Below are 9,191 nucleotides of genomic sequence, written 5' to 3' on the forward strand. Positions count from 1 at the left end.
CCAATAGGCCAGGCAAATAGAGTGAATTCACCACTACATAAGCTAGGTTCATTAATAGAAATTACAAACACCAATAGGCAGGTATTTTAGGTAAATGTACCATTGGAAAGTCCATATTCTAAGAGTATAAATTCAAATCCCAATATGGCAGGTTTATAGAGTGGTTAGAGCTCAGAATATTGGGTTTTTCCTTAAGGGAAGAGGTCGACGATACAATCCCATTTCATTGATTTTTTATACTATTTCAACCCAAAATAACATAATATCATCGTTTGGAGAATCGAAATGATTATAGAGGTAAAGTATGTCATTAATGATTTTGTTGCATATACTGAAACAATGTTTCATATAGAAACAATGTTGGCAATCAGAGTTAGATCCACTTCTATTTTTATTTTGGCCACCTCCTTAACATGGTGGAATTTTTAGGGAATATTTATGTCAACAAGGGTAGATCTTACCTCAATATTTTTTCAATGAGTAGGTTGGTCAATGAAGAAATATTTTCTTAGTTTCTATGATATTTTTAATGGTGTAGTCAATCTTATCTAGAATCTATGACTGCAGACATAAGTGTCTTCCTTAAGCCTGGTGGATTGACCTAGAACAACCGAAAGGAAAAGGGACTAATGTTTTCATTAAAGTAAATAGATAAAGGGATGAAGCCTACCTAGAATCTGTCGTATGATCTGCTCCTTCCTTGGCTTGTATGCTCCAATCCTAGCTTTGATCATTGTAATTAGAACCTGCATAGTCAAACAACACAAGCCAATGATCTACAAAATCTCTGTAGCATCATCTAATCAATTTATTTAGTAGATCAACATGGTATTGAAATACATGAAACCATAACATCATATATAGGAAAAAAAAGAACTCTTTGCATTAATAGAAATAGAGTGAGTTGCAACCAAAAATAGGTGTTGATATTGTAGAAAATCTCATCCAAGTTGACTTGTCCTTTCTTTTCCATAAAGTGCACCCCTACTCACTTTAATACATGGAATGATATCTCTCACATCAACAACATAAGGGTAAAATCACTCTCCAAAACCAAACCCCTTATCAATGGATGGACGTAAATATATAGGTGAAGGAGGTAGTTCATGAATTCTTATCCTATTACCAATCTGCGCTTGAGACCCACTCTTGATGGGAGGATGAGGTCAAGGGATAAGGGATGAAAAATCCAAGGTAGGATAGGATAGGATTCAAGACTTTTATCTGAGGTAAATAGTTATGACATATCTTGGAAGCTTCATGATTCTTTTTTGTTTTCCCGAATTTCCAAAATCAGCGCACTCTCAACGCTGAGCAACCTGCTAGTGATCAGCGTAGGTGTAGAGTAGGGAAACCTAGTAGTCAACACTAGACAATGAGGGGCCAGGGTTCATTGGTCCTTAAAATCACTGAAATAAGGTACTTTTAGGAAACAACTCACGGACTATAAAGAGTCATGCTTAGGGATTTGTGTAGGGAGGATGACAAAGTGTTCAAAGGATGTGAATAATCATGTTTGCAGGCCTATTAACCATATGTGAGAAAATGGCCTAAAACATATTTCCTCCTAAAGCGCAAGGTCAGAAATGACAGCTGATGACTGAAGTGTTTTACCTTGTGACAAATCGAGATCAAGAACAACTAACGAGATCATCATCTGTTACAATACATTTACATCATGACATCTTTGCTGAGGGAGGCATACCCATATTCAACACATAAGCTAAAATTACATGTATAATGATTAGAAGATACATCCATAGATGACAAATGGTGGACCCATGACTGGATGACTGTTTGTACAATCATAAACATCATACATTGTGATCTTGTATTACTCCTAAAATCGCAGCCCAGATGGATGAAACTAGATTTGGGGTCTTCTATCTTGTTCACAAAACCAACCAATGTATGAGTATAACCACGTGGATCAATGAGATACATTCAAACATGGTATATCGTCGTTCCATGTTTTTACGAGTCCAACAAAGGTGAAAACTAATCTGTTTTATGTTTAGAGAGTTTTAAAAAGAGGCGAAAAAGAAAACTCCCTATGTTCCTTTTCGTAGATAGTCCCTTAGGTATGATAAGGTAGAAAATAATACCCAAGAGAACCTCTTAGCCATGTTCGACTAAAGAATTACTTTTTCATAAGAATTCTATCTCAGTCCAGAAAAGGTTTAAACTTATGCTGAGTAGACATCTTTTCATTTATTTTAATGAGTTCAAAAAGACAAGTGCTCGACAATCTTTTCATATTTTGGGAGTCTAAAAAGAGTTGAAAGAGGTTTCCAGGGGGTTCCTTTTTCGTAAGTTTACGGAGCCCGAAAAAGTGATAAAAGTGTACTCCTCGATCAAAATAATCTATTCAAAACAGGGCAAAATCTGTCAAACAACTGTCAGTCTGCTCAAAACATCACAAAAATGATTAAAAATACATGTTTAATGGTAAAATGGGTTGTAACTAGGTGAAAACATTAAATACAAATAAAATAATAGAAGAAACAACCATAAATATTCAAAATGACTATTCATCTTTACCGTTTCACATTTACCTTCAAAAATGAGATTTCTGAGTAGTTTTTTCCCTCAATCTTCTGTAGATGATTGTGCTCAATCTAGTGGATCATTTCAAGCACCGTCACTTCTGGGTAAGAGCTAAGACTTTTCTCTTTCAATTCATGGTCCCATTTTGTGTTCCCATGCAATTTTTAGGTATTTTGGAGGGCCCTGGGGTTTAAATAATTCGCCCTAGGACCAACGCATGCCCAGATGGTCGAACGGTGCATTGCACCTAAGTGAAACTACACTATAGGGGAGAGGTGAAACACACGGCCTCTCCTCATAGGGGTGTGTTGGGTGCAACTATGAAATGTGTTTTCCAGTTTCCCTTCAAAATTTTCCAGTTTCTTTGCATGGAAAGGATCCTAATGAGTCTCTTCTTGATGTTTCAGGTATTCATTAGCACAAAATGGAATTTATCTGGAGAGAGAAAACATGAAGAATAGGATTTGAATGCAGGTAATGATCCTGCTACCATCTAGGCACTGAAAAATTATGGATTATTTAAATTCTTCTGGCTTCCTGTTATGAGGCAGCAGATGGAATTAATAGTGTATCTTGTTCATTCATGGGATGTGCAAGCACATGCATTCATATTTGGGGAACATATGCTCGAGATAACTTAGAGGACATATATTTTCTAACAGGTTTATCCATGAGAGGTGCCCCCATCTCTCTCCTAGGTGGGAGAAGGGTGGAGAAACAGTGAAAGATTATATTGCCACTTATTGTAGACATCGATCCAAGCCAACTAGAGATGGAAATATTAGCATAAAAGATGTAGCCCATTTTCCCTTAAGAACAATCTTATTCATCATTTCCATATTGGCAGATAGCTCAACACTTCATGTAGCTCGGAGATCATACATACAATATGGTGTGGAAGTTTGGAGCCAACAATCTTCAACTGGAGAGAGGGAGTGTTGGTCAATATGAAGGAACAATTGTCTAAAGCAAGAGAGGGAAAGTTGAAAAACTTTGGATATAGTTCCATCTTGGTCTCTTTTACTCTAGAGTGGGTTCCATTACTACAACCTCAGCATATTACGCTCGAGCCCATTGATCTGAGGGTTCCACAGATGAGGAGGTGGATAGATCATATGTCTTGACATGTAGGTCTGTCAACGATTAGTTTCTCACTAGAATTCTTTGGATGGTTGTGTAGACAGTTCAGTATGATCAATGATTATCCATATGCAGGGATGGATTTTCATGAAAACCCTGAGCTCATGCTTCTTGAGGGTGAATGATGGGGTGTTACATGTAAGATATTTTGACCATTTGATTTTTTTTAAAGTTTTACAATTTTTTTGTGTTTTTGATGTTTCTGAGACTAAACTATTGATTTTTTCATGCATATATTAGGCATGTTCGATCGATAGGTGCTTCATATCTTCGTCGTGTAGGAGAACAACCACAGGAGACATTAGAGGTAGTACAGGTTTCTACAGTAGGATGAGATGCACTATGAGATATTAATGTAGCTGAGATCCTAACAGAGGTGGAATGCCACATTAAGGGGTTGACACATTGGATAAATGAGACCTTGATCGACCAGATTCCAATGTGACTTCAACAACACATTATCAAAGTGCCTAGCCATATTGTTCGGCTACTATGCAAGATAGGTCATGCATTGGCATGTTATCATGGGCACTTTGATTAGTCTACTTAGATATTTGCATGTTTTTTTTTATATGGGCTGTGTGACCATATGTGTCACGGGCACAAATTTTGTAAAACCAAACTTTATATATATATATGTCTTCAGTGTTTCCATGTTCCTATTATGTTTTCAATACATGTGATGTGTATTGAAACTTAGTTACATTTGTTGAAAATGTCTATCTAAAACATGCTTAGCAAATGCATACGTTAATGTGTTTAGATTTCTAGAAATATGTTCATATTGTATGAAATCAATATTTCTTTCTAGACGGTGAACCCTTAAGAACATGTGAAGGATGGTAGGAATTCTAACCGAATAAACATTAGTGATTTGTAGTAACATGAGATGTGATTCAATTTTGATGACTAAATGACAGATATTATGTGAAATAGCATTAGACAATAGCTATACTCAACAATGTTGTTGGTAGAGAGACTAATACAAATACCTTGTAGACTCACTAATTCGACATTTGGAGAAAATATATTTGACGCTGCAGAGGATAGGTTTTGAGCACTGTGACTAGCACCATCATCATAACCAAAATACAGTTCAAGGGATGCCAACATATGAAAACCAAATGTAAAAGAGATTAATAGAAACCATAGGAAATTCTAAAGAGGCACACTGCAAAAACACTAAACACACCTATGAAAAGTAAATACGCATTTTTACACTCAACACACCTATACACTCATGCTTCCTAAGGGTGTGTTATGGGGTGTTACAGGTAATATATTTTGACCATTTGAATTTTTTGAAAGTTTTACAATTTTTTGTGTTTTTGATATTTCCGAGACTAAACTATTGATTTTTTCATGTTGATATTAGGCCTATTCGACTGATAGGTGCTTCATATCTCCATCGTGCAGGATAACGACCACAAGTGACAGTAGAATTAGTACAGGTTACTGCAGTAGGACGAGATGCACTACGAGATATTAATGTAGCTGAGATCCTAACAGCGGTGGAGCACCACATAGAGGGGTTGACACATGGAATAGATGAGAACGTGATCGACTAGATTCCATGTGAATTCAACAACGCACTATTGGAGTGCCTAGTTATATTGGTCAGAGCATAAGATAGCTACGATAGTGGCATGTTATCATGAGCACTTTGATTAGTCTACTTAGATATTTGCATGTAGTTTTTTATATGGGCTGTGTGGCCATATGTGTCGCGGGCATAAATTTCGTAAAACCAAACTTTATATATATATATATATATATATATATCTATATATATATATATATATATATATATATATATATATATATATATATATATATATATATGTATGTATGTATGTATGTATGTATGTATGTATGTATGTATGTATGTATATCTATCTTCAGTGTTTCTCTATTCCTATTATGTTTTCAATAGATTTGATGTGTATTGAAGCTTATTTACATTCGTTGCAAATGTCTTTCTAAAACATGATTAGGAAGTGCATCTATCAATGTGTTTAGATTTATAGAAATATGTTCATGTAAAGGATGGTAGGACTTTTAACCGAATAAACATTAGCAAGTTGTAGTACCATGAGTTGTGAGTCAAGTCTAATGACTAAACAATGGATACCATGTGAAATAACATCAGACAGTAGCTTGACCACTGCGCTATACTCAACAATGTTGTTGGTAGAGTGACCAATACAAATCCCTTGTAGACTCACTAACTCACCATTTGGAGCAAAGATATCCCACGTTGCGAAGGATAGGTTCTGAGTACTACGACTAGCACCATCAACATAACCAAAATATGGTTCAAGGGATGCTGACATATGCAAAACAAACGTAAAAGGGATCAACAGAAACCATTGAAAATTTTGAAGAGACACACTAAAAACACACTTAAAACACCACAATATGTACAGAGTGTTACTACGCATGAGATCAAGCATAGTATTTCTTTAGGTACAACCCACTTCTAGGTTATGTTAGTGGAATTCAGTGAAAATTGACTAACTCATAGGCCCCTTTTGTAGGAACACGATTGATAATATATGGACCTAACCAGATAGGTTGGAACTTTCTGGATCCTAACTTGTCATTTTTTTGGTTAGATAAAAGAACAAGGTCCCCTTCCGAGAAGACACAAGGCTTGAAACTTTTGTCATATTGCACCTTGATACATCTTTTATGAGCTTCATTAGCTATAGTGGCATCGTGTCATGTCTCATCTAAATGGGTCAGATGTAAAAAATGTTCCTCCTCTACAGAAGTGGCAAGAAAAAGTTCTACAACTAGCTTTAGTGACAAAATATCACATTCAATTGGAAGGATTGCTTCCAGACCTTAAACCAACTGAAAGTGTGTAAATCCGTAGCAGTCCTTACTAACGTTTGGTATTCCCACAAGGAAGCATAAAGAAGAAAATTCTAGTTCGATTTATGGACCCCTGCCATGCGTTGAAGCATAGTTTTGAGAACTTTATTGATAGCCTCAACCTGTCCATTAGTTTGAGGATAGTAGGGAGTGGAACTTTCATGGGAAAGTCCCAGCTTAGCAGTTAGTTCAGACATCATATGATTATGGAAATTCTTTCCTTGATCCGTAATTGTGGCTCATAGAACACCAAACTGCATGATAACGTGACTGAAAAAGAAATATGCAATTTTTTCACCATTGTTGTTAAATGCAGGAATCACATCGACCCATTTAGTTAAATAATCTACTGTGACAATAATATAATTATGCCCTCGGCCGAGTGAGGGTTACATGTCATGAAGTCGATACCCCCAATTTCATAAAAGGTCCAATGGCGATAAGAGGATGCAATGGAGTAGGCGGAGCACGGGTCTTACAATCATAAATTTGGTACGCATGACACTTCTGGACAATGAGAATACAGCCTCCAAAAATGATAGGCCAAAAGTAACCAATGCGTAGGATCTTCTGCGTGGTAGCATAACCAAATAAATAACTACCACATGCCCCCAATTGGTATTCACTAAGGACTTTCTCTGCCTCCTCATGTGTGAGGCACCTTCATAAAATCATTCAATACCGTGTTGATGAAGGGTGTCACCAATAATGATGTAATTCTTGGCTTGGTATCAAATACGTCATTGCTTGGAGCGAGAGGTATCAGACCAAAAATTATGGGTTTGGAGATATATTAAAATGTCTCCATACCATGGGTCAGATGATGAAATTAGAAATAAGGACTCGTCATGGATAGAATCATCAGATGTTGATTCAAAATTAGGGGAAGGAAGGTTGCACATAAGCTCAACGAAAACCGAGGATTTCTTTGATTTAGAGTTAATGAATTCCAAGTCAAACTCTTGTAGGATGAAAATCAATTTATATTATTTCCCCCCCCAAAAATTGACGTGACAAAATATATGTCATAGGGTTTCAATCTGAAACCACCATAATTTTTCGGAGAAATATGTAATGGCGAACCCTTTGGACGACTTGAACGACTGTTGTTGGTACTATTTTATTGCCATTCTTTTCTTCTAAACAACCATCATTTATCTATCATTTTCTTCCATAAACCCCTCATAGTTCATTGAAATTGATTAATGAAGCATTATAATTGTTATTTTACATTAAATTTAATTTATGGATTTTTATGTTAAAAATTGGAAATTTTCAACAAAATTACGAGATGTCATGACTTCCTGTAATTGGTTTATGTTGTGACACGTGGCATGGCAGGAAAATCAGAACAGAAGATAAGGACGTGATCTAGGATGTACATACATGGTGGAAAATCTATTTAGCATCGAATTTGGAGCTCCTGAATACATGGTCAATGCTGGTCAAACCCAGCCTTTCTGGTTGTAAAAGCAGCAAAAATCTGAAGTTACCTAAACTGATTTCGTTTTGTATTAGAAATAAATTAGGATTAGGAAAAACGAAAATAGACTTTTTGATTGTAAAAGCAGAAACATCTGAAGTGATAATGAATGTACATTTGGTTGTAAATTTTAATAAATAAGATGAATGCTGGTAAGGAAAGGGATTAGACAAGAGCAGACTTGCGATTGTAAGCGTATTCCAGAACTCTGTTTTGAATGTATTTGATTCTCAGAACTTAATCAAAGGTAGAATTTCATCAATTATGGTGTTTATGACTTAGCGTTCTTACCATCTGAAGTTTTCTAAGTGTGCCATCAAAACATGGAAGGGCCCTACGTGAAGATTGGTACACTTTCATTTATGTTTCATAGGATTTAGTCTTCAGATCTGAATAGCGTTTGATGTTATTTCATTGCTTGTGAGTTGATCAGTTTGATTAGAAGTTCTTGCGATTGTTATTTTATGATTCGTAGTAGTACCTTGGAAATTCAATTGCAAAATTATTGAATCAGACTTTGTAAAAGGTTTAATTGAACATTGAATTTCAAGATATTTCTATGGACTCTGTTTTCACGAATTTGATCTTTGGTATGCTTAGTGTGTTGTCTTGAAAGAGTTTTTGTGAATTATGTCCTTGTAAGAGGATTGAGAACTCAGACGAGTAACACTCTGTTCTTATAACAGTTAATTAAATTAGATGATATAAGTGTTTAAATTGTGAAAGGAAACATACTTCAATCTCTTGTAAAAGAGTGTTGTAGCCTGTCACAATAGACACTTATTTAGATAGATGAGATCCTTTTAGGTCTATAAACTTTAGACACGTGCCTCTAAGTTTACCTACCTTAATTGACATTAAATTTAGTCTAATCTAGACCCCTGGATTGATCACTACATTTTGGCGCCGTTGCCGGGGAGGCGCAACTAGAGGATTTCTAAAAAAAAATTAAAAAAATAAATAAATAATTAAACAAAAACATAGATTTAATTTTGATTCATCATTTTAGAGGTCATGTTTATTTATGTCTAGATCTAGAGATGATAAAGGTAGATTCATAAAAACCCCCCATCCAAAAACTAATCCACCACTAGGAGCAGACCCTTTAGGAAAAGTTGAACACACAACACCAGCTGGGAAAGTC

The sequence above is a fragment of the Pinus tabuliformis genome, chromosome 7 (assembly GCF_031772625.1).
Source record: "Pinus tabuliformis cultivar Carrire ecotype Pingquan chromosome 7, CPIR1, whole genome shotgun sequence".
Taxonomy (NCBI): domain Eukaryota; kingdom Viridiplantae; phylum Streptophyta; class Pinopsida; order Pinales; family Pinaceae; genus Pinus; species Pinus tabuliformis.